This window comes from Talpa occidentalis, unplaced genomic scaffold, assembly GCF_014898055.3.
Source record: "Talpa occidentalis isolate TD23 unplaced genomic scaffold, MPIMG_talOcc4v2.1 talOcc4.2, whole genome shotgun sequence".
Classification (NCBI taxonomy): domain Eukaryota; kingdom Metazoa; phylum Chordata; class Mammalia; order Eulipotyphla; family Talpidae; genus Talpa; species Talpa occidentalis.
Window position 1 is genome coordinate 151344174 of NW_023602073.1, and position 27460 is coordinate 151371633.

The window sequence follows — 27460 nt, forward strand, 5'->3', positions numbered from 1 at the left end:
CTCTCCAACGGCGGGGGAGAGCGTCAGACAGGGAACCCCGCGCCGGAGGCTCGCGGCTGAAGCCCGGGTCAACGGCAAGTGTCTCTCCAAGACACGGAAAGGCGGCCCGAGCCGGCGGCCGCAAACCAGGTGCGCGGCGGCGCCAGGTTCCCCTACAGTCGCCGCAGCTGCGCGCGTGGGGCTGACAGCACGAGGGGAGGCGCCCTCCTTGGTCCGCAGGGCGAGAATTAAATGAAGATCCTCTTCCAGCGGAGCTGGGGGCGTCTCTGGGCGATGGCAGGAGCCTTCGGCCTGATGCGCCAGTGCGCGCCCGCGTTCCCTGCCTTCCTCGGACACCTGCGCCCCCCCCACCGCGGACACCTGCGCCCCCGGGCGGACACCTGCGCCCCCCGGCGGACACCTGCGCCCTCCCGCGGACACCTGCGCCCCTCCCGCGGACACCTGCGCCCTCCTGCGGACACCTGCGCCCCTCCCGCGGACACATGCGCCCTCCCGCGGACACCTGCGCCCCTCCCGTGGACACCTGCGCCCCCCCCCCCACCGCGGACACCTGCGCCCCTTGGCGAGAGGGCAGAACTTGCCCTATAGTGTCGTTCCAGGCAGCGTCAGTTTGTAAATTTTCATTCGGTTTATTTTTTTGTCTTGCTGCGGAGGTCTAAGCTCACATCACGCTGTTGCGGACCGGCCTCTTCCTGCTGGACCTTGAAGGGAGCGCGGGTGGTCTGGACCTGCTGTCCACCGGCCAGGCCCACTGAGGCCCAGACTGGACCCCCGCGGGCCCCACAGCCCTGCTCCCCCTCAGAGTCCCCCAGGCTGGAGCTGAAGAGGGACTGCTTCCGCCAGGATCAACACTGGGGGTGAAGTCTCACACTCCTCAGTAGAAGTTTCCATGTGTGTTTTGAGAAGGTTGCAGAGGAATTTTTTGTGCCTCTATTTTGTTTGTTATGAGAACTTGGCTTTTCTCCATTGTGCGGGGGCTGTTTGTCCAAACACATGTTTGTGCCCACAACACAAATTTAAGAACACATCCAGCCCTCACCTGTTACCACACACATGCATACACACGTGCAATGCAAGCACACATATGCATTTGTGCCAGCACGTGCACACATACACGCATGCACACAAACACAGTGCACATATGCCTCGGTGTGGACACACACATACACGTTTGTGCACATGCCTGTCTCTATGCAGGCACCCCCATGCACAGTGGGTGCTGCAACCCGCCCCTGCGTGCATGTGTGTGCATATGTGTGAGGTTGTCCACACCCAGCCCTGGACACAGCGTCCATGCCCGCCGGGGCCCTGGCTGGAGCCTCCTGCTGGCGGCCCCGCCCAGGCTCTCACAGACCCGCCTGGATGAGCTTCTGGGCGGCGCTTCCTCAACCAGACATTTATGTTTTTTCTAGCAATTGTGACACGAATGTTTACCAAGAGCAATCGATTGGCAGACAGGTAACTAAAAGAACATGGCTCGGAGGAGATGCTCAACATTTTTAAGTGTTAAAATCCCTTTTCCTATTAAAATGTACATGGAGCCTGGTGAGGGGCTGGGCCCGGCTCTCCTGCTCCTCCCCAGTGTCATGTCTGGAAACCTGGCCGGACAGGAGGGGCTCTGAGATGTGACTGGGGTTAGATGAGGTCACGCGGGAGCGGCCCTTGGAAGAGGACACTCCAGGAGCTAGAGGGCCTCCCTGCAGGGCGCCCTCCCTCCCTCCTTCCCTCCCCAGGCTTTGAGAGGCCATCCCCAGGCCAGCACAGGATGGGGCCTGGCCAGACCCACCCCACCTGCCCCTGCTCTGGACGTCCAGCCTCCAGAGCTGTGAGAATCCAGGCTATGTGCTTGCACCGCCCACTGCGGTGGCTTGTTCCAGCAGCCCCAGCTGACCAGTGCACCCCATAGCAGATGAAAGTGGCACCTGCTGTGCTGTATGTCACCAAGGGAGCATATTCGGCAGATCAGTGCACTGCACATATCATATGTAAATGTCTTTTTTTTAAGATTTATTTATTTATGCACACAAGAACTGAGGTGCAGGCTAGAGGTGTGGGGGGGTGTGAGAGAAGATTCACCAGAGACAGAGCGGGGAACCGAACAGGCAGGTCGACTGAAGTCCACTGCTGAGGGGAGCAGCGGAGAAACAGGAGAGGTCTGCTGCGCCCTGTGGTTCAGCTCCCTGGCCGGGGATCGAACTCATGCTGCAGTGGCTGCAGACAGCTTCATAAGTTGCATCTTAACCCCTTGCGCCACCAGGGAGGCCCTGTAAATGTCTTATAAATACACTTTATAACATCTACTTAGGATAAAATCCGGGGCTGACAACGCTGGCTGATTTGGTGCACTGGCAGGGTGACCTTTGGGCTCTTCAGGGGGCCCCAGCTCTCATGGGGTGACACAGGCCCTGGCTGTGCTCCATGCTGCCCCCACAGACTCCTCTCCTCTCCTTCCATTGTGAAAGGGGTTGCTTTAGTCCCCAGGGCTGTGAGAACAAAACCCCACAGGCCGGCTAGTGTAAAAAAATCTCCTGGGCCTGGGGGTCGGAAGGCCAAGCTCAGGTGTTGGAACCAGAATAGACACCTTTGCTTGCGATCCGGGCCCCGTCTGATGACCCCTGTCATCTCGATCACCCCCACGAGTCCTGGCCCCAAATACAGTCTCATCAGCCTTGAATGTGCGGGGACACCACTGGATCCAGAACAGGGCTGGCCAGGTGCTTGGCTGAGAGGCCCGGCGGGGCTTGCAGTGATTTAAATGCAAGTAGGACTCAGAGGTGAGCACCCAGAGGAGCACTGAGTAGTCACCAGCTGCATGCTGTGTTGGAAGACCATGGCTCCCATGGGTGCCCGTCCCTGTCACGCTGAGCAAGGCGAGTCAGGGGAGAAAACACCGGATCACCTGACTCTTGTGTGCAAGAAACACAGAGGAACAGCACAGAGGAACAGACAAAACTGAACCGAGTGGAGCCCCAGAAATCTGACTGCAGGACTGAGACTTCTGGAAGGGGGCAGGGCGCTGGCTGAGGGGGAGGATGATGGTGGCTTGGTGGGGGGTGTGGAGCCCTAAACCTACAGATGTGGAAACCTGCACCCCTAAATCATATGCAGTGTTGCAAGCCAATGCTACCTCTACACAAATGGTACAATTAAGAAAAATTTAGAAGTGCAATTAAAAAATTTAAAACAAGGGCCCTCCCTGGTGGCGCAGGGCTTCAGTCTCAACACTATGAAGCTGTCACCAGCCACTGCAGCACGGGGTCGATGTTTGGCCAGGGAGCTACCCACATGGTGCAGCAGACCTCTCCTGTCTCCCCGCTGCTCCCCTCTGCAGTGGATTTCAGTGGCTCTGCCTGTTCTGCTCCCCACTCTGTCTCTGGGGAGTCCTTTCACCCCGTGCACCCCTGGCCTGCACCCCAGTGCTAGTATGCATAAATAAAAATAAATCTTTAAAAAAATAATAAAAAGATGGTAGACAAAAGAAAGAACAGCAGCCCCATCGTTGTGAAGAGGGTGACAGACCTCGGGAAGCGGTGGATACCTTCATGGCTTTTGCTCAGCCTGGCTGGGGGACAGGCCTGGTGGCGCCCCATCTCCTGAGCCTGGGCGGGGCACCGGGCCCTTGGGCAGCTGCATCTTCCCTCCTCTGAGCAGAGGGTCGGAGAACATGACTGGGTGTCATGGATGCCTCTCCCCAGCAGACCCACCCGTGGGTGGGGAGAGAACAGGCCGGTGGGTGGGGTAGGAGGCCCAGCCCAGGCCAGAGAGCCAGCAGGGCCCGGCACTGTGCGAGGAGGGAGGGAAGCAGCAAAGCCCCTGGGAGCTGCCAGGGCTCCGGCTGCTGCTGTTCCGGTAGAGGGGCAGGGAGAAGGGGAAGGAGAGAAACAGGGAGGGAGGGAGGGAGGGCGGGAGCTCACGGACGCGTCATGGCTGCTCAGGACTCGCTGTCACGCCTCCCTCCTGTCTCACTTGTCACTGTGTCACCGGATGAGTGACTTTCTGCTGTGACGACCGCGCTCGGAGCCCCTGGGCTGTGGGGGACGCCCCACCAGGTCCTCTTGATGAGGGAGAGAGAGCGGCTGCCTCAGCCAGGCCTGAGGATTGGGTCGGAGACTAATTAGTCAGGACAGGGCAGGAGTAGACGGGAGGAAGAGATTTCTTGCAGCTCCACTGGCATCCGCGTCATCCCTTCTCCTCTAATGCTTTTCCTGGCACTGGAAAGCCGGGGGCAGAGGGTAAAATTCAGGGGTGCGGGCGGCTCCTGCACCCTTCAGCCAGGTGCAGGCCAGGCTGGGGGAGCCGGGAGGCAGGCTCCATGGCACACAGCTCTCTCTCACACAGAGAGAGCTGCATGGGTGGGGGGCCTGTATACACAGCTTTTGGGGGAGACATTTGCACAAAGGGTAATGTCTCCATTTTCTCATCTAAGACACAAAATTTAGGTGCTTCCAAGGCCCCAGTCTTCAGTGTTGCTCCATAGCGTCACCTTCTGCTCTCAGACTGTCTCATCCCCGGGGGAAGCTTGGAGAGCGGCAGCCTGAGGGCTGGGCTGGGCCTTCTGGGGACTTCTCAGGCCTACAGGTCACTTTCACTCCATGTTTCTGTTCACGCTGCAGGGTTTGTGAGACAAATTCTGGTTCCCATGTCATATTTGCTGCTATTGTTATTTAAGAGGATAAGCAAATAACTGAACTCTGCTCCTTAGACGGGACGTATCCTCAGTAGGTTCTTTCCAGCTGCAGCTGCGCATTTACTTAGTCATGATGCTGCTGCTGTAACAGGTGTGTGTTGGGGGGAGAGGTGTAGTAAATTCCCCTTGGCCAAGTCGGTGAAGCAAGTATCTGCCCAAATTGTGTCTCCAAACTCACGCGGACACGGCCGTGCTGACCCAAGTCCTGGCCTGCCAGCTGGGGACAGCAGTGGGAGCGTGTCAAATGCTCATTTGTTTTCGTAGCAGACATAACGTTGAATGTTTTGCTCAAGATAAGGAAAGCCACCGAGTGGCTGCTGTCAATCATTCTGTTATCTGCTCGAAGCCCCATAGTAGAGGGAAGTAAAGCAAAATAAAAGTGATTTCATTGTAACAAAATAAAGCAAATGCCTCATCTGAAAAGTTTTATTCAACCAAGAAATCTGCCGGAAGTTTCATTTAGCTGACTAAAGAGAAAATGTAGTAAATAACTAAAGGAAAATTACTAAGAAATGCTTTAAGAAGGCTTAGGTTAGCTGCTCAGGGAGCAGCAAAATAGCAATTAAGTTTATAGAATGAAGGGATTAAAAGGAACGTAAATGGAAAGTAGAAGGAAACGCACTCCCTTCTAATCTCTAAAAATGGCTTAAATAAAATGCTCATTACGCACGGGGGCTTCCAGGCTCACGGAGCTGCGGGGTGAGGATGCGGGGCCTGAGGAGGCCAGGAGTCTGCTCCTGAGGCTGCAGACGTGCGGGGGGCCTTTCTGGGGCACTGCGTGCTCCTGTGAGGTCGGGCTTCTCTTGGAAACCAAGTGACTTTTCAGTTGTGTCATCGGTGTTAATGATAAACATTTCCAACTGATTCAGTCCTGGGTGAAAATCTGTGTGAGCTCACACACCACATATATGTGTGTACATATGCATGCAGAGCATGCACACATGTGTACAGAACATATTTGTGTGTGTGTGTATAAAATATATTTGCTTTTGAAAGTCCTTTCATATTAGAAATCATACCAGCCCTGGGCTGCAAGATCACGCCTGAAATAGAGTTATTGTAATTGGGGAATGGAAAGCAGATGAATAACCGAATCTGAACTCTAATCTGAACTCGGAGGCATTTCCATAATTGGCGCTCCCTGAGGTTTCTGCGCCAGGTGGGCTTGACAGCTGAGAGTTTCAGTTTGAAAAGCCTGACACTGTGATTTATGGCCACGTTCCTCCACTGCCAGCCTATCTGCCTGGCACAGAATCTGAGGGGCACCGGGGAGCTGGGGCCTCCCGTGCCTGTGCAGGGAGCCTCATTATGTGGCTCGTAGGGAAGCCCGGCTCCCTGGCACACGGGGCCACCAGGAGCCCCAGGAGGCGTCTGCACTGGGGTTTCTCTGCACTGAGGGTGGGGCTGGCTGCAGTAACACCGCCTGGAGAGGCCTGGAGGCCAGAGCCCGCTCTGGCCAGGGTGCTTGCTCTCCGGTGGAGCTATTTTGTATTTAAACAACTCATCAGTGCACACTCATCTTCCCTTTGGTGTGCTAAGCACTCTTTTTAGGCAGGTCCTGGGTGCCAAGAAGCGATTCACCGCCCTGTAACTTCCGACTCCTGTTACAGAGAAAGAGCTCTGCCCGGTGAGAACTGACGGGCCACGTATGTCATCACTAAAACGGCTTCAAAACTTCCACTGTTGGAGTCTGTAACTCTGGAAATCTGTAATTCTTTCAGAAGAGTAAGACAATTAGACACCCGGACACAACTTGCTTCCATGAGGCTTGGACGTCTGGAGCGTGTGTTGAGTCCGAAGTGGTCAGGGTCAAGTGCGCCTCGCGCCCACCTGCAGTAAAAGGATTTGCTCAGCGCACGAATCAGGGCCACCTGGGGAAGGGCTGAGCCGCGCAGCCCGGAGGAGACGCGACTGAAGCTTTCAGAACTCAGCTGTGCTTATGGTCTAGAAACGGTGACGTGGCATTTTTAAAGAACTCTGAATGACTGGGAGGTGTCACTGAGTTGATAGTGCACAAGCCCATAGGCGCCAGTGGTGGGCACAGGGCAGCGTGCGTTTCCGGGGCCTGGGACCCCGCGGTGAGGAGCTGCTTTAAGGAAAGCGCACAGGCCGGCCACTCCGCTCCCACCCCGTGAGCCAGGGGCGTTTCATGAGGTTTGCTTGTCCTCTGCTTGCTCTTTTCTTTCTTTTCAATCCTTTCATGCCACAGCTGAGCTGGTGACCCTCCTCCGCTGCTGGGGTGCAGCTTTCTCCTGCCTGTTGTGTTCCCTAAATCGAAGCCTCTGGCAAGAAACCTACACACGCTGAAGAAGGACCTGCAGGACATAGTCCAGCTCAGCTAGAAAATTCTTCTTATATTAAGAGGAGAGATGAGCACAGCAAAGAGTGCAGGGATCTTGAGAATGTTCCAGAACAGGTGGAGCAGAGGCCGTGAATTCTCAGCTGCCGCCACATCCACACTCACAGCAACAGCTTCTCCTGGCACAGGCGGGGGCGCCAGGGCTGAGGGGCTGGGGGAGGCGGGGCTGTTGTCCCCTGGAGCATCTCCTGTGTGTGTGTGTGTGTGTGTGTGTGTAATTTCTGCCCGGGTAATCCACGAGTTCTCTTCCAGGTCTCCCCGCAGCTCTGTTCTGCGCTGAGGGTGCAGGCGGAGCCGTCCAGGTTGGCCCTGTGGTGGCGAGTCACCTGAGTGCGCCTTGCTTCCTCCTGCTGCCCCGGCCCCTCTCCTCCTGCAGTGCCTCTACCCAGAGGGGCGGCTCCCTGGCTACGGCCTCCTTCCCATCCGCTCCAGGGGGAAGTGACTTCTGGAGAGTTCTGTGGGCCCCCATCCCAGCCCCCACCACATTGTCTGTGGAGGTTACTGTGGAGGGACCGGCTGATGGATGAAGCAGAGAAACCCTCTGAACAAGCCTTTGGCTGAGTGACCCCCAGGAGCCGCCAGTTAAGTGCTGCCACGTGTCCCTGGGGGACTGTGAGCCCCAAGTCACTGAGGCTGAGTGGCTCTTGGAGGCTCTGGGGACGTGCCCCGGCCCTGGGGCTCCATGCCGGTGTCACCAGGGAAGGGTAACTCCCAGCACCCACTGTGTGCAGGCAGGGGCTCCCGCCCTGGCCCCCGGAGTCGGCAGCGATCTGCTTGTCCCCCGCCCCCCGCATCTCAGGACTTCGGGTCAGGGTCACAGGGAGAGTTGTTTGCCCCTCGGGGGAGAATCTGGGAAGGTGTGAGAAGCTGAAGAAGTTTCCTGTCTCACAAACAGGCGCCGGCAGAGAGAGGCTCTTGGAGAGGCCGAGTGGGCGTCCCCAGCTGGGGAAGGCTGGGGTCAGGCTTGGTATCCAATTCTCTTGCCCCGGGCTGTCCACTTATGCCAAAGTATGGCGGTGTCACTTGTCTGCTCAGACACACATGTATGCACAGGCTTACACGGTAGGTGTGTGCATGTGTGCACCTGCCTTTGTATGTGTGTCCGCTCTGTTCATTACACACACGCGCACATGGATATTTCAGGAACTCTGGCTGGAACATCACCCACTTGCATCCAGGGACCAGCTCCTCCTGACTGCGCGCCAGTCTCTGCTGTCCGGGGGCGAGTGGCGCCTTTCCCTGAGCACTTGCAGTGAAGACACGCGGTGGGGCCCTGTCCTCCGGGGCGTGATGTAAATGGCCAGGGCTGCTGCCAGCCGTGTGGCCCGTCACCCGTGAGCCACTGCGGCTCCTCCACTGCCTCATCGACAGGAAGACTTGATGATTCTCTCCGTCCTCTGCATCCGTCCTGCTGTCTGCAGTGATTGCTCTTGGCAAGGCTGAGGCCGCACAGCCGTGTTGGCAAGAGTCATGATTTGTGATAACATGTTAGAGTAAGTGGCTAACCAGCATTTAGCTCCCCTGCAGGAGAACTGATCGCAGTGATACATTTTATTCTTCCAGCTCTCAGCACGTCATGATATTTTGCTCATGCATATCAAGGTTTTTTCCCCCTAAAATGCAAAGTAGGAGGGAGGGAGGGAGGGAGGCTGTGAGGTGTGGGTCAAGGCTAAGAACACGATTCAGAGCCCAGGCACGCTCTGGTCAGGCTGTGACTGTGGAGGGACCAACCCCTGTGTTTCCGGTCCCCCCTGTGCGTGTGGGGCTAAGAAGCCAATCTCCGAGGCTCAGTGTGAGGATTAAACACTTTAATGCACGTGGGTCTTCAGCAAAGCATCTCATAGCTAGTAATTATATCAGCTGCCTAATTCTGATAGAACCAGGCACATCCTGGGACCCTAAATAAAGGGACTGGCTTTCAAATTACCAAATGTTTCATAAACTGCTGGTTCTCGTGTCATTTTCCTAGTAGTTTAAGTTGGTGTGAAGGTGTTTATGTAGATTTATTTGTCAATTAAGTTGGCTTATTTAAAATTATAAAACAATGCATTTTGATGTGTAAAATATATATATAAGACTTGAGCTAGAATGGCCGTTCCTGTGAGTCCTATTCCCTTGCTTTTTGTATTTGGGATAGAGCAGTCAGAGTCGTTAGCATGAACTTCTCTTGGATGAACATAAAATATACACACGTGCACATGTGCTCATGTGCTGTAAGGCTCTGCATCATGTGATTTTCCCCAAATAATGTATCGTAGGAGTTCATAAAAGTAAGATGCAGATAGGAACACGAAGGCACTTTTGTCATTTGAAATTTACAGTAAAAACATTGTGGCTTCTAGAAGATTCCAGTCTTTGCCAGAACGTGGTAGAGGAACTTGGATTACCTCTGGTGGGGAGCAATTGACACATTCTCATGACCAGGTGATCGGGCTTCAGTGCCAAAGAGTTCCATCGTTAAAAGCATAATTTTCAGCTTAAAGATATGTCAACTTTGCAAAAAGTAACCCAAAAAAGCATACATTTTATACTTCAAATTTGGGCAGATTTTTTCCCTTCTGTTTTGCTTGTGTGCATGAGAATGCTAGCCTCTGAGAGCATGTTTTTTATTTTTACTGTGAGAAGTGACAGAAACTAGTCTTATTAAAAAAAAAAAACAAAAGTGAGACTTAACCTAAGAGTGTAGTTTTAAATAAAGTTAGTATATTATGTATTCAGAAAATAATAATAAAGAGAAATTTATATTGGCTTATTGCCAAAACTCTGTTAGAAATCAACACCAAATTTCGTGCTTTTCGTAATTCTTCAAGTTTTGTCCATTCAAATCAGCCCTGCTTATGCTGAATGAACTAAAGTGACCCACAGAATGACGCCATTTGCCAAAGGACCGTGCAGCTGGTTACTCCTACAACGGACTCGTGAGCAATTTTTAGACAGCGTTATGGCCCGAGGGGGCGCCGGTGAGGATGCAGGCGACGGTGTAATGACTGCACTTTGCTGGAACCGTTGCCAAGAGCGGGTCGCTGTTGAGGACCCTCTCCCCCCTCCCTCTTCTCACCGCTGGGAAGGTGTGCTCTCTCCCTGTGTTTTGAGAATAGGAAGCTGACGTCATCAGACAGGCCTGGATCAGCACCCAGGTCCATCACTGGATCGGAAGCCTTATCTTGTTCTCAGAAAAGTCTTTCCCCATGTGAGCGGGAGGGGCTCCCCGCAGTGGGGAGGGTGCTTGCTCCCTGCTGAGCCGCAGCGGGGTTGGGGGGGCAGCCACACTCTAATGGTTGCAGGACAAACCCGGCATCGCTTCATACCCCGCGGTCCCAACCGCACCCACCGTCAGAGCCACTGCCGTGGGGACCAGCGTGCGGGTCAGAGACACAGAAAGAAGGCATTTGGATGCTAAGAAAATCAAAGACAAAAAAGCACCCGAGCCACCAGCGCGAGCGTGGGAACACCGCTGAGGCTGGGTCCCAGCCTCCAGGATGGAAGAGCCGCTCACTGCGCTTTCCACAGACACCCAACTTGTCTAGATTCTTCTGGAAAGAAGCAGTCCGCCGCCTCATCCTGCCCTCACTTTCCCCTCAGGCTCACAGTCCCCCGCACACCTCAAGGTCGTGCCTCTTCTTCCCCTTGTGACTCCAGCACACGCGCTGTTTCTTGGGGGTCTGTGTCAACGCACGTGTAAGAAGCGTGCACACCGCACCGTGTGCTCTGGACGCCCCGGGTTCCTGACCCTGGGGAGCTGCAGCCCCGAGCACACCTCGCAAGCTGAGAGCGCGCGGCCCGGGGGCGAGGGCGTCCAGGCAGCTCTGCTGCTTCCTGCCGCAGGTTCCGTCTCCTCTTCGCCGTTGGAGTCTCGGGGGCGCCGCCTTCCTCTCCCACCAGTTACCCCTGAGGATGACCCTTGAAGTCAGTCTCGCCCGCTGCGGAAGCCGCGCCGCGATGGACCCACCTGCAGAGAAAGCTGCGCAGGAGAATCACTTGTCATCGTGTTGTCAACAACTGGATGTTAATGTTCGTGACACGGAGATAATGCACTTTTCCACGCGCTGGGGGCGGTCACTGTGGCCCTTAAACATGCAAAGACTCCGTGTGGAAAGGGCAGAAACCAGCCCTGGACCCACTTCGTGAACCCGCCACTTTGCGAGACAGCAGGCCTCGCGCGGGCCTCAGGAGCGGAGCAGGCTGCTTCGTCCCTGCTGGGTTTTCTCCCACCTCCTCCCTGGCCTCCCCGGGTGAGCTGACATGTCTCTCGTCTCCTCTCCTCCCTCCCTCTCCGCTGCTCCTCCTCTACCCGCCTCTGGGCTCCGCTGTGGCCAGCGGTGACTGTCCCTCATGTGCCGCCCCGCAGGGATCGGTCTGGACCCGGGCAGAGACCGGGGGTCTCCCCACCCCGCCGCGTCCCAGCAGCTCCAGAGAACCCGGCGAGCAGACCTGGGGGTCCCGGCGCTGCCTGGCGGGGGTGTCTCACGCCTGCCCTCGGCTCCGGTGCTGTCTTCACCACACCGCCTCCGACGCCCCGACTTTCTTCCTCACGGCAGGCAAACCCAGTAATAAACCCCAAAGTGCAACTTTACAGTTAGTTCTTTACTCTAGGATTAGTGGAAGGCAACAGAAATGGACGCAGGTGGCGGCACTATCTTGCACACAGTAGGGATTTGCCGACGCGCTGTCACCTGGCGGGACCCACTTACAGGCGCTTCAGCATCGGGCGCTACTAGGAACAGCAGCCGGCAGGTACCAAGGGCAGATAAATTGTCCACCGCCGCGCCAGCACGGACGATGAAATCGACTTGCTGCCTTTTGGGGAGCATAGTTTTGTAATAAGAACAACACAAAGTTCAAAACTAGCACTTTTGTTATTTATGCGGGTGTTGCTCGGAGGCGTCATCCCCACGGCCGGCCCAGCTGTCCTGGGGGTCGCTCCCCTGCTGATGGGTCAGTGTCTTTCCTGACGTCTTTACAGGGTTGAGCCGGGCACCTCTTTGGAATCGTGCTCTTCAGAAGCGGTGCTGGGTAGCCTGGGCCGCGTGACGGGCCACCGAGAACCTCGTGGCTTGAAGCAACAATCGCTTAGCTCGTGATTCGGTGGCTGGGATTCATGCTACGCTTCGGCCAGGCCTGCTCCTGCGCTCGCAGCTCTGGATCTACCGGGGCCGCGGGGCTCACTCAGCTGGCATTAGCTGGGAGGGCTCATGTCCCCTGGGGGCCTCTCACTGCCACCAGGCGCGCCTCGGCTGGTTCTCACGGAGGCTGAGGGGGCTCCCAGAGGGCGAGTGGACGAGTCAGGCATCTGGATGGTGAGCTTGCAGCTTCCCGGGGCCACCTCTGCTGCCCTGACCAGAGCCAGTCCCGAGGCCAGCCCTGACCGAGAGCAGGGGCGCAGACCACGCTGCACTGCGGGAATGCAGAGTCCCAGGAACGTAATCCTGAACACAAGTGTGTATTTCCCGGGAATTAAAATATTTTACCTTTTATTATTAATAACAGTATTATTTTCAGTACCTCTTCCAATGTCACTACTAAGATACAGGTCATTTTTAGCTGAAAATCATGATGAGTAACAAGTATTTGCAGCATATTACTTCACAGGAGCTGGCTACAGACCACAGCCTGTAAGCTACAGGTGTTCACATAGTTACTTCACTTTTAAATCATGCGCCTGAGCAATTCATCCTCCGTGTAGAAATTCACAAGAGGAATCAGGCTTGGCTCTGCCAGTCACGCCCCCTCCCAGGGGGCACCAGCTTCTGGAGACCGCCCCATCATCACCCTAGCCACGTGCTCCGGGGTCAGCCTGCAGACGTGATCATCCAAGGCCTGGCGTGCGGGCACAGACCACAGCCTGCCACTAGGCCCGGCCGTGAGGCCACCGTGTCCAGTAAAGAATCCACTGGCCTGAGGGTGATGCAGATTCTGGCTCATCTGGCCAAGCTGGAGCGGTGGTAGGGCCCGATTGTCTCTCCTGAAAGTAACTGGACTGGCTAGTAAAGGGGAATGATCGCACCCCGGTGAGTAAACATTTGCACTTTTAGTCCATATCACGGAGAAATGTTCACAGACGTGCTCAAGGGTATCCCCGGGATCATTATTCATGGTGGTGAAAAGCTGGACATGACTGAAATATCCACCTGCAGAAACCAGATTAACGAAGGTAGATTTGTCACTGTGGAATTAAGCAAATATATTAATGCTAACGTGTCAACACAGGGAAATCTCAGAAAAATAATCCTGCTAGCGGAAAGCAGGTTGTGAAGGAACACGCGCCACGTAATGTCACGGGACGCCCCACCGTGTCTTATGGACGCGCCCTGCCTGAGTAGCTGTGATGCTGAATGGGAATGGGAACGCCAAGCATCAATGTCAGCATAACTATTATCTCCAGAGAGGGAAGAGGTCACCCGGAGGAGGAGCTGATGGAATTCAGTTCTAATCGTGATATTTTATTATCTAAAGAGAACCCGCAAGTGACCACGAGCACCGTGAGCTGACAGAGTCGGCGGGTGGTGAATGTTGTATTGCATCTCCACATGGAACGATTTTAACATCTCATAATACAAACATTACAGAAACTGTCAGGGTGCTCACCCATCAGGTTCCAGAACCCCTGAGCGCCCACAGCCAGCCCAGGACCCCAGAGGGGCACGAGTGCCCGAGGTGGGCCGCAGAGCAGAGCACAGCTCTGTGCTCGCAGCCTCGGAGGCCCGAGAGCCCGCGGAAGGTCAAGGCTGAATGGCCTCGCCCCAAGGGAACTTGATGTTCGGGGCAGCCTCGCTGCAGGGACTGAAGTTCAGGAAGCTTATTGTCACCCCTTCGGGGCTTCAGAATAGTCAGTAACATCTGGGCAAAATTTCATGGCTCGCCCTTTGTTTCCTGCCTCCTCCTTCCTCGTTGTCTGCCTCCACTTCATCTTTTGTGAGTGGCTTGTTTGTTTCGCATAGGTCTGTTTGGTGCATTCCATGTTGATATTTTTAGTTCAAGGCTCACAGGGAAGTAATTTTTTTCCCATTTTTCTGACCGAGGTGTGGGTGGAAGTGCATCCACGGAATCCCCACGTACTGACAAGACGCAGCAGATTTGAAACTTCGGCTGGGAGTTTGCATTGCATCATGCCTAGCAACTGCCAGATTATTGCTGGTGCAAACCCCGGCTTATGTCAGTGTTGACATAGGTCTATGGATTTTTTGCATATGATTTATATTTTGAATAGATGGGATTTATTCCTGACCATCAGTTCTCATCCTGCATAAGAAATCACAGTGGGCTTTTCATAAAATTAGGACTAGTTTATCTGCAACGGTCCTTGGGGCGAGTGGTGCTGCTTTGCCAGAGTCCGAACGTGTCTCTTTCGTCAACTGCTCTCCTTTTTCTGGCTTCCTCCTTGGTGGGGTGATGGGTGGACATTCTGAGGTTCTGGGAAGATAAGTCGCTTGACGGTTCCTCTGGTGTCTAGTATTCTATTCCATTTCTCAAACTGCCAGACGCTAAATGAGAAAAGATACATCAACCAGTAAGAGTCTCCAGACGCTGGCATTTCAGATGAAAGTCGGGATTTTGCCGGCTGATAAACACATGGCATGATCTGGCGATGAAATGTTATCATTACGGCCACTGTTGATGGAATTCTGTGGGGAGCTTTTACCGTCTCTGGTGAATTATTTATTAGATGATATTTTGACTGGAACTATTTGCTACAGTTTCTACTATCTACACTAATAAAAAGGGAAACCTATATTATATTATTTCTATAGTTTCAGAGTCCGGGGAAAACGCAGTTGGCTTCAATTATGAACTTGAATTCATAGGAAGCAGAAAATGAGACCAGGTGAAACAATTTTAAGGTTATTAAAAAAGTCAAACTTGACTAATTTGGAAAGAAGCTTTAAAATTAAAAGTAAAGAAAGTGAGTAGAAATGAGGTCTGACCCTGCGGTGGCAGCTTCCTGTGTCGGGGCACCCGCGGTGGAATGAGGAGTGGATGCAATAAGGGTAGTTTCTGGTTTACATTTTTTTTTTAAAGATTTATTTTTTATTTATACAAGTGCTGGGGTATGGGCCAGATGCGCCGGAGGGTGAAAGGATTCACCGAGATGGAGCAGGGAACAGAACAGGCAGACTGACGAGATACACTGCTGAGGGGAGCAGCGGGGAGACAGGAGAAGTCTGCCGCACCATGTGGGATTCTCGCCGGCCGGCCAGGATCAAACCGGCGCTGCAGAGGCTGCGGACAGCTTCGTAGTGCAGTGCTCAACCGCCCCCGTGACCAGGGAGACCCAGTTTCTAGTTTTCTGATAGAAAAAAGCTGTAGGTCATGGCCTAGAATCACCTATTAATATCCAAATCTCAGTCCAACTCAAGATGCATCAAACCAATAGATCCGACCAGGCTGGCTGACGTGGTGCACTCTGACCTCTAGGTCAGGAAGGCGTCCTGGAAGACCACCTTAGATTGTAAACTCTCTGGATGCAGGGAGCACGGAGCATGGCTTGGTCAGCTTTGGGTCATCAGCCCAGTACAGTGCCTGGAATACATCGTAGGTACTTTATCAAGGTTTGCTGGACAGATGGAAGGTTCTGGAATGTGGTGGGGAATAAGGACTGTAAAGCAAGTGATAGAAGGGTCATTGTTATGGAGAAAATCACTTCTTGTATCTTGTTTAGAAACATATGCTTCCCAGATGTGTAAGGAATAGGGATAACTGCAGTATAAAAGGCAAATAACATCATTTTACACTATTTTCAAATAAGCATTTTGTGTGATTCTCTTAACCACTTTAGAGGGAACATGTTTTCAAATCTTCCATTTCATCAATGAGGAAAAGGAGTTACTAGAAATTGGAGCCTCTTTCCCTCACATTTCCCCAAGAGGAACATATCCCAACACCTCACAAACCAGCTTCACCTGTGCTAGTGTTTGTGCTGCGGCTAAATCAGCAGGTGGTGCCTGGAGCTGATGGGACTATTTTGGGGGAAGTCCAGAGAAACTGGGTGACCCAGACAACTTGATGGAGGTTGGGACATTACCTGACCAGACAGAATCAGCCAGAAGGAGCTTCAAAGCAAGGACTCGATCCTGGGGGTATCTGTAGGAGCAGACGGACTCCGGGACTGGGGGATGTCCAGGTCGGCGGGAGCTGTGAAGAACACAAATTCCAGGACGCTCTCCTGTTGGCTGAGAAGTGACTGCTTGGCTGCAGCTTTGCTGTCCATGTCAGCAACCTTCCTGGGAGTTCCTTGTGTTTTCTTACATCTGGTTGGCCTTGTGCTGTGCTGGGTAGGCGGGTGGAGGCACCTGGAAGACAGAAGTGGCCCCGGTCTTGCCCGCTGGTGCTGAGGGGAGCCCTTGTCCCCAGCACCGATCTTGCAGGCGCTGGCGGGGGAGGACCGGGCGTCAAGGGCACAGATTGATTTAGACCAGCTTGCAAGCTCTGAATGGATTCTTCTTGTCTGTTGCTGCATAAAGTGGTGTTTTGCTTTCACACATATTTATTTAATGAATATCTTGTGGATTTAGGCAAACCTGTACTCAATTCCCAGCTTGAACACTTATCAGTTGTGTGATCACGGCCAACTTAGTTCATTTTTCCAAACCTAGTTCTTTCATTTACGGAGCGGGGTCATTACAGTTCCCTGCCTTGTTGTTCTGAGGTTGACTTGGCGAACAGTGGTGTTCTGGAGCTGACTGGGGACAGTTTTAAGATGGTCAGACCATTGGTAGCTAGCAATAGGCGATGGTGGAAGAATTCATTCCCCAGAAAACTTGACCAGTAGCCCCCTCCCCTGAGCTGCAGAGAACAGGTGTCGATCACTTACAGTCCAGCCTGGATCTAAAGCACTGACCGCTGCTGTTTCGCAGAGGCCCCCGTGCGCCAGACCTTGGAGAAGGTGGTGGAGTGAGTGACGCCTTCCCGGTCACCAGCTCTTGTGACCCAGTGATCAAGAACGCACTTGCTTGTGGAATTGCATCTAGTGTAGCCATGGCAAGGGGCAGAGTGCCAAGAGTCCCAGAGACTAGCTCTTGGCAGAGATGAAGTCAGTCCGTTGAAAAATTTGATGGTGTAAATGAATAACTTTTTTGGACCACTGTTTGCTAACCTGGATGCTAGAACAGAAAACTAGTCCTCAGATGTCTTAGAACAAGGTTGATTTATTTCTGGTGGCTTCTGTACTACTAGGTGTGTCCTCCTGGGAGCTGCAATTTTGGTTATTGCCAATGCATGCAGCACCGACTTCAACAAATGAAGTGACGAAAAACATTATTACAGACTCCCTTCCACTCACTTAGGAACCCCAAGTCCTCTGTGCTGGATTGACTTATTTCATTCTTATGACATCAACGCTAAATATTTTTTGTTAACATCTCTGCTGTTGTCCACCCGAGGGGCTTTCTCTGCACTGCACAGTTGTGCTGCAACTTTGCTCCTGGTACGCATTTCTCATTAGTGGGAGGCCATTATGACCACTTTCTGGTGCCCAAAGGAAAGAAACCAAATTTATTGTGACCATATGTCTCAGATTTTCAAAGACACTTCCAATTTTATATAATTGCACTCATTGCAATTAAGAAAATTCATTCCATGTCAAGTCATCATTATCTAATTTTATATACATTTAAGACTCCAAGATAATGAAATCACATGTTACAAAAATGTATAATTTCTTAACACAGAAAAGAGTGATTCTTATGAAAAATCATGTAAAGGTAAAATAACTAAATCTCATTGACTAATACTCAATTATTAAAAGGAATAAGGGATCAAATAGTAAAGCGTCTTGGCAAATTCAGAGCATGTGGCCATCAGGTGTGGTTTTGGGTTTGGTGATGGAAGAAAATCCACAGGGGAGGTTGAGTGTCAGAGATGAGGAAACTGTCAAGGACACCAGGACAATGTCAAAGACAATGCCAAGGGCAGAGGGACAGGCTCTGTCTGTGGTCTCACCCACGCACTCAAATGCAAGACACCACTCAGGCGCAGGCGCCAACAGCAATGGGTGTATTTAACAAATAGGAGATAGGGAAAGAGTTTCTAAGGCTACAGTGGCCGACTTGCACACCCAGAGAGTATCTGCGGTGTCCAGTAGTTCCCAGTAAAGGTTGCTCGCAAGATGGCACTGTCCTGTCCACAGGGCCTGGAGCTGCAGGCACACCAATCAGCAGGGCCCCAGGGCACGGCTCACAGAGGCAGGTGAGGCACTCACAGGTGGGGCAGGGAGGTGCTTCCACCACTGCCCACAGCAACAGTCTGGAGGCCGGGCTGGATGGTGATGGACTCAGCAGCTCCAGGAAGCAGTGCTGGAGAACCAGGGGTCGTGGGCAGCTCTCAAAGTTGGCCAGACAGTGTGCTGGTCACCTACCAGTAGTGATAGTCAGCATTGGTGACCAGGACATGTGTCAGACACCAGTGCTACGGCTCTTTGTGAGCCACTGGCACTGGGTCGAGGCCTACACTGCTCCTTAAAGGCAATGTCAGAAGTGGGGCCCGAGGCAGGTGCAGCAGCTGGGTCTCTGGAAAGGTCTACGGAGGCCTGGAGGTCTGGAAATCTGAGATTATGGAGGGCTGCTGACTCCCACGGAGGTCGAGGTCCCCTGCTGAATGCTGTTTCTATAGAGACTGCTCGTCCCTTCGGTGGCCTGCTGCTGAATAAACCAAACTGGCTCTTGCTCTGCCTTATATCTGGTTCAGAGTCCCCAATCCTACAAGGCCGACTGGACTGTTTTTCACTCCTAAGTGCATGATTGATGCTGGTTAGTACCAATCAGCTTGCTCCTATTTTCAATCTACATAATGACCTCAAGCCCTGGACTGACAGCTGGAGAGCTTGAACCTGATTGGTCCGTTGAGCTTGAACCTGACTGGTTCATTTAGCTCAAAATTGATTAGCCTGTTCAGGATCCTGACTGTTTGATTGGTGCTAGTTAAGTTCTATTTTCAATCTACAACTCAAGGTTTGAATGACAGCTTGAGAGCTTGAAACTGATTGGTCCATTTACGACGCTGGAGCCAGACACAAAAGGGAAACACCTGCCCCTGCCTAGACGGGCCTGAGCTCAGGGCGGGCCAGGCCCATGTGCTGGAGGCCCCAAGGAACCAGGGCTGGACTGGCCTCAGGGGGGCTGGACGCCCACTGCACCCAGTGTTCCTCACTGGGGCCAGGTTTGACAATCTGGGGGACTCTGCAGAATGCTGGGGCCTGGTCCCCTCGACTGCAGCGTGAGCTGCTGCTGGGTCCTGTTTCGGCAATGACCCCAGAATTAGGTCTGATAAGACGCTCAGAGAATGACTAAAGCAAATCATACACGGGTGCTGTATTTTACAAAAGTCAGACATAAAACATTTGGGAAAAATACTGACAGGATTAACTTTAAAGGATGCAAATAATCTACAGGGAAGGCAGATGCCTATGAAAATACCTGTTTTTCTCCTAAGGCTAGAAAGACCAAGAGTGTGGACAAAGTCCCGTGTCACTAGCTGACTAGTCAGTGTCCTCCTGGAGGGGAGGGCCCCCCGGGGAGGGCGGTTCCAGGGAGGGGCGAGATGCCAGTGGGGTGGGGTGGAGTCGTGTGCGCTGGGCAGGAAACCGGCATTATCTGGCATGTGGCTTTCCAAAGGCTCTATGAAGGGCCTAGATAGATTTCAAAGTTTTGATGCCCAGAGCAACCTTGGCGACAGACAGCATCACCCACTGTCACAGCAGTGGGCCCGGTGCTGCAGCTTGGATTTCAGTGCGGCGGCTCGAAGCTCAGCCACTCGCCAAGGCCACCCGCTGCCTCCCGACCCCCTCCTGGCCTCAGGCAGGCCCAGGCGCTCTGCAGGCAATGTCTCACTTTACTCTCAGGTAAAGAGTTGAGATTTTTTTTTTTTGAACGAGCATATTTATACATAATGCACCATTTTGATGCTCAGAGAGCTCTTTTCTGCTACTGAATATTCCTCTCTATGAATGCATAAAGATTAAGCCAGCACTACACATAAAGGCAGGATTCAAATGAAAATGCAGAGGAATCCAGAATGCGCTGCACTGAGACTGCGTGTTGAGCGGCTGACGCAGCCACTGTGCCTCACTGCAAGGCGGAAGCGCGTGGCCTAGACAGTGTGCTTCCAAGCCGTGCCCGCACATCAGCCGAGGGGCTTTGGACTCGTGAGTCTCCGTGACTGGAGACCTTGTTCAGTTATTCTGGAGTGAAGCCCAAGTTCTCCACAGGGTCTCTGCACCTTTCTCGTCTCTAGGGTAGATGGAAGCCTGACACTCAGGGCGTGCAGCGCCTGACACGGTGAGGAAGCCCCTGGCGTCACCAGTGCGAGGCATGCAGAGATGACGCCGATCAATAGCCCACAGCCCGCACTTAGAATGTGGCTTTGTGGTTTGTGGAGTGTGCTTTTTGCTTTTTTTAATTTGTAGACGGTGAATGTTATTTCCATTCCTTCTAAATTTTTCTTTGTCTTGAGGGTTTATTCTTGAGCGCTCATCTTACAAAGTTAGGCTAAGGGGCCTTCCTGGTGGTGCAGGGGTAAAAGTCTCAGCACTGTGAAGCTGTCACCAGCCACTGTAGCCTGAGTTCCATCCCCGGCCAGGGAGCTACCCACACGGCACAGCAAACCTCTCCTGTCTCCCCGCTGCTCCCCTCAGCAGTGTGTTCCAGTGGCTCCACCTGTTCTGCTCTCCACTCTGTCTCTGGTGAATCCTCCCCACTTCTGGCAGAGTGGGGAGCAGAACAGGCAGCTTGACTGAAATACGTTGCTGAGGGGAGCAGGGGGAGACAGGAGGGGTCTGCTGCACCCTGTGGGTAGCTCTCTGGCCGGGGATCAAACTCGTGCTGCAGTGGCTGGAGATAGCTTGTTAGTGCTGAGACTAAGCCCCCTGCGCCACGAGGGTGGCCCTGCTTGACATTCCTAACAGAAGGTAGGCGCAAGCTCTTCTGGGTGACCCCGCCCGGGCCCTGCCCCAGCCTCTCCCTCCTGACAGGCCACAGGGTGACCCTTGAGCCTTCTCGGGCTGTGACCTCTGTCACGCAGGATGTCACATCCTTTCTTATGCCACATTGGTTTTCCATATCAACGCGCTGCACTCTGCAGCGCCATCCCTGGCTTCTCTCCAGATTCTCCCATCTGTCAGTGAAGCATCTCCTGGGGCCCGTCCTCCTGGGACCCCAGTTTCTGGCGGCGCTGGGGGTGCAACGACCTCACGGCCTCTCTCCCTCCCAGGACTCCCTGCTTCTCTTCCAGAGTTGACCTCCTGGCCCTGTTCTTCGTCTACATTCTTGTGTTGACGGAATACATCAGACTTTGGCTTTCTGCAAAACTCTGTGTGGGAAATGGTCTTTTTAGACCTGCAAGTCTGAGCAGATCTCATCTGTCCTTGAGCGAGAGCTTCCCGACGCTGAAATTCCAGTTTCGAAAGTTTTTTTCAGAATTTGAAGAAGTTGCTCCCTTTTCTACAGGTTCCCCTACGGCTGTCGAGAAAGACAGTGTCATTCTGGTTCTTGGCTATTTTGGTTTTATTATGATAATCTTGGAGCCTTTGGTTCCTGTTAGAGCCTCACTCCGGACGTGGGTCACTGACCAGGCTGGAGCCCCTCGGCAGACTGGCCTGGGCTGGTGGGGAGTCGGTGCCAGCACCCATCTGCTCCTCCCTCAGGGACGGCTCGGACTGTGGAAGACGCCTCAGAAAGCCAGCACTCGGTGCCTCTTTTCCGTTTTTATGTATTTTGCTTAAAACTAGGAACAGAAAAAAGCCTCAGTGGCCCACGTGCTTGTGCATCAAGAGCTCTGGAATGGAAGTCGGGTGTTAAAGTGACTTGTGTTGTTCTCATCTCTGTAGATCTCGGGGGACACATTCTCTCACTAGTTGACGGCGAATCTGCACCCCAGAGCCCCTGTGCAGGCCTGGCCATCCACCGTCGGAGGGCCCATAGCCGTTTCTTGCTCAAAAAAACAAATTTGATAGGGTTATCTGTGCCCCTCGTGTCTTTGAACATCTAGTCTTTTCCCAAACCAAGAATCTGGGGGTTTCTCTCACCCCCACTTTGCACATCCTCAGTCAGCTAGTGGGTCCCCATACCGGACTGAACATTCTCCCCTCCTGTCCCCAAATTCACATCTATCGGGAACATCAGAATAGGACCTTATTTGGAGTAGGACCTTTGCTGGGTAATTTGTTAATTGATGCTGATTCAGGTGGGCCTCACCAGGGTGTGTGGAGGGGCAGGCGCACTCGGAGGGAGGCCTGCTGTGTGGGGAGGGCGAGATGGAGCAACACAGCTCTAAGCTAGGAGCACCGAAGGGCCCTGAGGAGCACCAGGGAGCATCAAGGAGCACCAAGAAGCACCAGGGAACTCTGAGGGGCACCAGGGAGCACCAAGAAGCACCAGGGAGCACCAAGGGGCATGGAGGAGCTCCAGGAAGCACGAAGCATGGCTGGCAGCTGACAACTGCTAGAAGTTGGCAGAGGCAAGGGAGGACTCTCCCTAGGGCCATCAGAGAGAGCGCAGCCCTGCGGACAATTTGATTTTGGGCTTCCCACCTCCAGGACTGTGAGAGAGCAAATTTCCATTCTTTAGCACCCAGTTTTCGGTGCTGGGTCCCAGCATCCCTGGGGAGATAGCACAGTCCCGTGCGTCTGCCTCCCATCGCTGCCCGCAGCCATCCATCTTTCTGCAGCCCACAGCAGTGGTCATCAAGGCCCTGCCACTTCCCGCCTGTGGCCGCGGTGGCCAGCTGTTTATTGTGCAGCGGCTCCGTCTGTCTTCTCGCTTAGCTATCCTGCTGATGGCTGCGTATTTTCTCAATATTCTCACTGAGGCTTGGTGCTCTTGATATTGGTCCATTTGAGTTGACAAGCGCTGGCAGTGATTATGCTCCAAAACTTTTAAAAATGCAGTTGATGACTTGATGTCAGGTGCGATAGGACTTAGGCATCTTAAGACACTAAACAGCCTTTTTAGACTCCCGCAGTATAATGACTGGAAACTGAGGTTTGGGTCTGAGGGCTTCCATATCATTTCTTATTCTGACACCTATGGTGATGCGATCTTAAATCTGCCCCACGGCCACCCTTGGGGTGTATTGTTGCACACACAGTACACAAGTCACCTCTGCCTGAGCTGACTAAAAGGAGCCAGCAACCCCAGGACAAGTGCCAGAGGCTGGTTGGAAAGTTCCAGACAAGGTGCCTTCTCTATAAAAGGCAGAGAATTCAATCCCGTGATCCCCATGCTCCCGCCAAGCTCCAGGCTCAGATGGAGAAGATGACACAAGTAGATGGAAATAGCAGCGGAGGGTCTGGAGACCCTGCGTGCACACGTGCACCATCCCGGCTAACCCTGCCAGTGCTATTTCATCACGTCATGCTCACCCCACGGGGCTGCTCCTGGGCAGGTTGGGCTGGCGGCATCTGCTCTGTGGGTAAAAGTAGCTCCTCTTAAGAAGCTGAAATGCCTGTCATATAAATAACCAGGCTATGCTTTTGGCCTTTTATTGTCTGACTTGGAAGGTCGCTGGGTAATGACTATGGATGAGTCGCACGCTAAGGCCTCTGGCTGCCTCCCTCCAGTTCACGCTGTCAGAACTCGTTCACTCTGCACATTGTCTTTGATCTCATCGAACACCGCAATTACTTTTTTTTAAAAAGATTTATTTATTTATGCGTACAAGAACTGGGGTGTAAGCCATAGGTGCAGGGAGGGGGAGACGATTCACCAGAGAGAGTGGGGAGCAGAACAGGCGGAGCTACTGAAATCCACGGCTGAGGGGAGACAGGAGAGGTCTGCTGCACCATGGGGGTAGCTCCCTGGCCAGCCGGGGATGGAACTCTTGCTGCAGTGGCTGGCGATAGTTTGATAGCGCTGTCTTTAACCCCTGCGCCACCAGGGAGGCCCAAATACAGCGATTATCATTTCATTTTAAAGGTGACAAAGCTGAAGTGTAGCAGGGTTAAATAATTTGCCTAAGATTGTGCAGCCTGTGAAAGACAGAGACGAGGCCAGCCCAGTTCCCAGGGCTGGGCCCAGTGTATAAGGCCATAGGGCAAGAAAGGGAGCCCCAGAACCCACGAACAGAGGCGTCTCATTGCTAAGAGAGAGGCTGAGCTGCCAACTTCCTTATTACTGACGTTACCATCAAAATATTTCTTTCTGAGTGGTGGGTGTTTTCGACTAATACAACGGTCAATATTCACGGACCAATTTCCAATAGAGGAAGCGCAGCTCTTACTTTTCAGGTTCCGGGACGGGGGAGTCTGAGGCTGCAGCAGGGACGGGAGGCTGACATCCACACCCCTGCTCTGTGGGAAGCTTGGCGTCGCCACGTGCCTTCGCTCCTTACCCGCTCCTGCTTGATGGACAGGGCGAGAGAGATCAAATGCCCGTGGGATTTTCGCCGGCTTCCTGCTTCCCGACGTGATTCCCTGGCCTGTCAGGGGGCGCAGGCTGCAGGCTCAGCCTTAGCAGAAGCTTTAAATCCCTCGTGGAGTCCGGGAGGGAAAATCGGAATCGCTGAGTGTGTCTGGCCCACAATGCCTGGGAATTGCTAGAAGTCGTCCGTCCTAATCACGCCTGCTTGTTCCCCGCGAGTCCGCCTGGAACGGCAGCCGAGGCGGCCCCCGGCGCTCGCGCTGGTCCTTCTCACTTCTTACAGCACAAATGTAGCGCCGGCCGTAATGACAGCGACCGTGCTTTTTGGGATAACCTTCATTTGTCCTCATTGGAAGCATTAAAATTTATGAACAGCGCTAATGGAAAGCTTTTTAGTCTAACTGTGCAGTTGCTGTCTCTTTAACCTCTCACCCCCTCCACCGGGGGGTCCGTCTTGCAGAGCTTTTAGAAGAGCATATTTCATGTGGAGGTTCCTTCCCCATTCTGGATCAGTCACTGTATTTTCACATTACTTCTTTGGGCCCCTAGTCCATTAACAGCATTAGGAGTTTTATTTTCCTCATCTAAGGGCAGAAGAATCGGGCCATTATACCCGGCGATTTATCAGACAGTGGCTGCCGCACAAAGAACCTTCTTCCCTCCCCGGGTCCTGGCAGCGCCGTGCTCCCTGCCAGGGGAGCCTGAACACTTCGCTCTTTTGAAGAGTCCACATCAGAAGATTCTACCACATGCTCATGAGATTTCACCTCATGAGAAATTCCCCTTCAAATCCGTGGTTTTGCCTCTTCCCAGGACCTTTTGAATTCCATAATGGCCTCGTGTGTTGGCTGTGGAGGTTCCCCCTTTGAAGCGTCTGCAGATGCTTTCACTAGTCTCTTTTGAAAGGAAAAGGTTGGTGGCCAGGGTGGGAGGGGGCTTGGAAAGCCTTCAACAGCCTGGAGAAGAGGCTGAATAATTCAGGGGGCACCCGGGGCGGCCTAATACCCGCGCCCCCGAGGCCGAGTAAATATTAACACTCGGCGGTGTGGTCTCCGGGGAGACCCGCGCGGGAGGAGTGGGGGCGTCTCCCCTCGGCAACGAGAGCGGGCGCCGGGCCTTCTGCGCCCGGCCTGCGTGTCAGCATCGCCGGGGAAATAAAAGCCAGCGGGTAGTGCTGGCCAGCGCCCCCACCTCCGGCCACTACAGGAGAACATCTGGGCGTCCCCTGGGGTTCTGACCCCAGGGTCCGGCTGGGGAGGGTGGGCGCCCGGGAGGGAGGAGGACCCCCCAGCGCCTCTTTCCATCCAAGCCCGCCCCGCGCGTGCCTGCCCATCCATCGCAGGCCGTGGGCGGGCAGTTGACTGCAGAAAGGAGGAGGCGGGCGGCCAAGGGAGCGACTTCCACCCCGCGCGAGGCGGGGGCCCTGGCCCCCACCTGAGCCAGGGGCTGCGCTGGCGGGAGTGCTCTGCACGCGGGGCCTAAGGGGCGCAGCCCTGGGGACACCCCTGGCGCTTCCCGGCATGGCCCGCGGCGGGGATGTGCTCTCGGGGTCTGAGGGATGGTCACTGGTCACCGCCCAGCGGGCAGCTCTGTCCAGGCCCGCGGCCTCCGTGGCGACACCCGGCTCCACCACCAGGGCACCGCTGGCACTTGCCCCCATGCCCCACCTGGCTGCCCCGCGCCCGGTGCTCAGACCCTCGACAGCTGTCAGGTCCTGCTTCTCCTCACAGGCGACATAAAGATCATTTTTCTAAGTTGAAAATCGGAAGATTCGTTTATTTCGTCGCTGGAGCCGACCCTCTCGCTTGGCTGCGGGCTTGCACAAGCTGCGGGTAGACGTGGCCTCTGGCGGGTCTCCTGTGCCAGCGCCGGTGCCCGCGGGTGCCCCCTCGGCCTCCGTGGCCCCGGGCCTCGCCTGTCTTCCCTACGAAAACGTGCCAAGGGACAAGTTGGGCTGATGAGGACCCGGCGTGGGTGTCCTGGTGGTGGGTCCTTAGTGCCTTCACTTGACAGGGCTGCTGGCGCCGTCCTTGGTAGAAGTCAGCAAAACTCTGCCAGCCTTCTCCCTCTCTTTGAAGCAGATAGATTATTCCAAGGCCCATTGCTTTGCCACCTGTTTTTCACTTTTTACTAAAACCACACATATTTCTGTGTTCTCCGTGATTACTGTCGTGAAGTCTGCGTGAGAGCCCATGGCAGGGACTCGCTGTAAATGGCTGAGCTGCTGCCCTCGCAGGGCGCTCAGGTGCCTCGTCCCCCCCGCGTCACCTTCTGGAGTCGGCGGTGCAGACCTGGTGCTGGCCAGGTGCTCGGAGACGCTTTCTGGAGCTCCAGGCCCAGGAGTGCCGGCTGCAGCCTTTGCTGCGCTCAAGCGTCGGGGAGCACTTCCCACCCCACCCCTAACCCCCCCAGCCTCAAGCGCCGGGAGCTGACCCCCATGAGGCTCGGCAGCACGGGGGTGTGGTACTTCAGGATAAACCCCTAAAGTGGAATTTCGGGATCAGAGGGTATGAACCCTGCAAACGTTTTTTATGCATCTGTCTAGTCACCTTCTAGAGATACCAGAGCTCATGCCCCATCGGGACACATGGGGGTTCTGGACCCCTGATCTCCCCGGCCTGCTGCCCTGGCTGGAGCAGGCTCCTCTGCCCGCCACCTGCCCGTCCTTGGCGGTCCCGGAGCCGGTGGCGCGGGCGGCGGCACAGTGAGCTGTGCAAGGAGGAGCTGGGCTGACTCCACTGGGGTGTCTCTTTCGCCCCTGAGATTTTAGCAAAGTGAAATAACCACCACAAAGGATGAGGCCCCAGAAGGCAATTCCTAAGGGGTGCCAGGCTTCAGAGCGCAGCAGCCGGCGCATGGGGCCCGCCAGGACAGGCCCCGCAGAGTGAGGGCTCTTCCGAGGGTGAGCAGGCTGGGTGGGCCCCAGCACCCCTTGCCCAAGTCCCCACCATGGCCACGGCCCTGCCTCCTCGCAGCAGCAGGATGGGCCCCACGGCTCTTAGGAGCCGGGAGAGGCACGTTTGCCTGGAGGCTCGGGCCAAGGCGGCCTTGCCGCATCTGGGCGGGTGA